The sequence below is a fragment of the Mus caroli genome, chromosome 17 (assembly GCF_900094665.2).
Source record: "Mus caroli chromosome 17, CAROLI_EIJ_v1.1, whole genome shotgun sequence".
Taxonomy (NCBI): Eukaryota; Metazoa; Chordata; class Mammalia; order Rodentia; family Muridae; genus Mus; species Mus caroli.
Genome location: NC_034586.1, coordinates 34,843,841 through 34,847,577, shown reverse-complemented (window position 1 = coordinate 34,847,577; position 3,737 = coordinate 34,843,841). Strand labels below are relative to the sequence as shown.

Sequence of the window (3,737 nt, the reverse complement as noted above, 5' to 3'; positions counted from 1 at the left end):
AGTCAAAAGAAATTAGAGTTGTCCACAATCGGAAATGGTGATCTTCTTGCTGGTCTTGCCATTCCAGGACCCAAAGTGCTCTATGGCTTCCACAATGTTCATGTCTTCTTTCACCTTCCCAAAGACCACATACTTGCCATCCAGCCCCTCAGTCTTGGCAGAGCAGATAAAAAAAAAAACCTGGGAACCATTTCTGTCTGGTCCAGCATTTGGCATGGACAAGATGCCAGGGCCTGTATGCTTCAGGATGAAGTTCTCATCTTCAAATTTCTATCCGTAGATGGACCTGCCGCCAGTGCCATTATGGCATGTAAAGTCAAAACCCTGGCACATGAATCCTGGAATAATTCTGTGAAAGGAGGAACCCTTATAGTCAAATCCTTTCTCTCCAGTGCTCAGAGCACGAAAGTTTTCTGCTGTCTTTGGAACCTTTGTCTGCAAACAGCTCAAAGGAGACACTGCCCAAGGGCTTATCATCGGCCTTGATATCTAAGAACACGGTGGACTTGACCATGGCTGCAGCAAGCAGCGAAAAGCAACAGTGGTGAAAACTATATTTATTAACCTGCGAAAAAGGTAAATCTATTTGGATCAAACAGCTCAACATAAACTTAGTAGTTTTATATTCAGAAACAGAAAACAACCTAGATATCTCTCAACTGAAGAATGGATGTATATACATATTCCATTTACACAATGGAATAATATTCAGCTATTAAAATCAAAGATATCATGAATTTTGCAGGCAAATGAATGGAAGAAGAAAATATAATCCTGATAGAGGTGACTGAAACCCAAAAGGACTTCTTACATGTTATGTATTCACTTATACATGGATATTAGTCATAAAGTACAGGTTAATCACACTTTAATAAAAAGACAAACTTCCCAAAAAGAACCCAAATAAAAAGGAAAGCCCAAGGGAGCATGGTTGAAATTTTCTAAGAGGGGGAATAAAAGAGAGATTGGAGGTGGAGGGAGGGAACTGCGTGGGAAAGGAGATGGGCAGGGGAGCAGGATCTGGTATCATGTAGAGAAAGCAGTGGTGAGAGAATGAAAATCAGCAGTAAGTAGAGGGCAATCAGGAGGATGTGCCAGACACCTCGGATCAGGAAGGCTTCTGTGGGCCTATTGAGGTAAATCTAGCTAAGACTCCTAGAGATGGGAGATATGGATGCTGAAGTGGCCAAGTCATGTAGACAAGTCAGACGGAACCAGTAAGGACAGCAGCCTACCCACAGAAAAAAAAAATTGACCTAAAATGTGTCCTGTCTACAAGATATGCAGGGATGAAAAAATGCCTACCCAATGAATGCTCCAAATTGAGATCCATCCCATGGTCTAGAAGCAATGCTGATGTGGTTTGGTGAATTTGATTTGCTTAGGGAGTGGTAATATTTGGAGTTGCTTCCTTGGAGTAGGTGTGGCCTTGTTGGAGTATATGTGGCTTTGTTGTACAAAATGTGTCAATATGGTGGTGGGCTTTGAAACCTTCCTCCTAGCTTCCTGGAAGTCAGTCTTTTAGCTGCCTTCTGAGCAAGAGATAGAAGTTTCAGCTCCTCCAGGTTTTTGTCTGACTGGATGCTGCCATGTTTCCAGCAATAATAATGGACTGATGCTCTGAACCTGTAAGCAAGCCTCATTTACATGTTGTCATTTACAAGAGTTGTTGTAGTCAGGAAATGTCTCTGCAGCAATGAAACCCTTCGACAGTAATTAGCACGAGGAGTTGGGTATTGCAGTGATAGGCCTGGATAAGCTTTAGATTGGAGGAATGTGGATCTGAAACTTAGGTAAAGCAGTTGAATGCTTCAGTTGGAGCTTAATGGGCCAGTATAGCAGAAGCATGAAAGATAGCATTCCTGAGTCACTTTTCAATTGTGAAGACCTAGCTCACGGGGTTTCAGAGAAGACAGCTTTAGTATGTGGCCTAGAGATGTTTTTGTGACATTTTGAAAAATGTGGCTGTTTTGCTATTGTCTGAAGAGTCTATCTGAGGCTAAGATGAAGAGATTTAGATTATTGTGTCCTGTCTACTTGAGAAAGGAAGTCTTAAAACTGCCTAGTATAATGTCAGTGGTGTGATTACTAATGTTCATTTTATGAAGATCATTTTAATGCAAGGTAAGAGTATAGAAAAAAAATACAAAATGTACAGTTCACAAGGAAAAGGGGCACCAGGAAGCAGAGTGAAATTAATCCTGTTTTCTAGGAAATTAAATTGAATTAGGGGAGTGGTGACCTTTGGTTAAGACCCCACACAGCTAAATAAATGCTTTTCTGGTTAAAGAAGGGATAGTTGTATCTAATCATTATTATGGTTTGGTTATTGTTTTCATTTGAACTTTTAATCTGGAATTAATTATAATCTAGAAATTCAGAGTTTACCTGGGATCCAGATGTTGAGGCAGGAAGACACAGGCTTTTGATTCAGACCTTGAGGAATATTGGCCATTAAACTCTTAGACCCAGGCATAGTGTTACATACTTTTTGTCCTAGGAGACACAGAGAAGATCTTCAAGTTCTTGGCCAGCCTGGGACAGCACTTCTTCCATTTATAGAAAAGCTTAGGTGCAGGGGTGGTGGTTCATACTTCTAATCCCAGAATTAGGAGACAGAGACATGCAGATCTCTAAGTTCAAGTTTAGTCTACAAACCAAGGACCAAGACATCCAAGCTTAAGGAGTGAAGCAGTTAGCAAACAGAAAACTGGTAATAATATAATAGAACAAGAGGGCATGTTCCAGCCCCAGCAAACAGCAGGACTTGGCATCTTCAGCCGTGTGGATCTGTCTTTTAAGACAGAAGTAAAATTATGTGGGAAAATTGGTGAACTATAGCTGGATTTTCACACATATATCCATGGGGGTCTATGTGTGGATGGAGGAAACAACTACTACTGTGACTGCACAGGTATATAGATTTACAGGAACCCTTGGTGTGACTTTGATGCTTCTTTGTCAAAGCTTTTCACAATGATACTACAGATGAAGACACTGTTGACAGCTATGTTTGTCACTGCTGGCCTGTATACACAGGTGCCATGTGTGGGAGGGGCATAAATGAGTGCAGTAGCAACCCCTGGCAGTTTGCTTGGGAATATGCCAAGTAGTCCTCCAAGGATCAATTGAGACCTATTACAGGCCTGTCTTCCTCCTTCAACTACCTTGGAGCCTCAGGCTATGTTTGTATCTTTTGGTGTGGATTCACAGACAGGAGTATACCATAACTGTGCTCTAAGAGGCTCCACCCAGAAGCTGACAGAAACACATGCAGAGACCCACAGCCAAACATTAAACCAAGCTCAGGAAGTCTTGTGGTGGAAGAGTTGGGTATGGATTGAGGAACCATTGTACTATGTTTTGCACATCATACATTGGGCATATAACCAAACTATCTGAGACAAGTTACCAGGTGGAGAGGCAAAGGTCTGTCCAAAAAAAATGTATTTTTGAAGCTACCACTGCTTGGGACCATCGAGACAGCTGGGAAGGCTTACACTGTTGCAGCCAGTGACTGAAACTCAGGGTGCTGTTCTCCTAAGAGTTACAATCTACTCTGGAAAGCCAGCGCTCTACTTGGAAGACTGCTTGTAATGAGGTCCACAAAGAACAGTGGCCTAGTCTGCATCCACTAAGTCTCCAGCCCAGTGCCTGGTGAGAGGAACTGACCCAACCAAGCATAACAGGGCACATGGGCCAAAAACTACAGGCTGATGCCCAGGAATGACGTATAA

At 42.1% G+C, this 3,737-nt stretch overlaps 1 pseudogene; it reads right to left on the bottom strand.

The window, feature by feature from the left end:
• On the bottom strand, window positions 1–514 carry LOC110283669 (annotated as a pseudogene).
• Window positions 515–3,737: the final 3,223 nt, after the last annotated feature.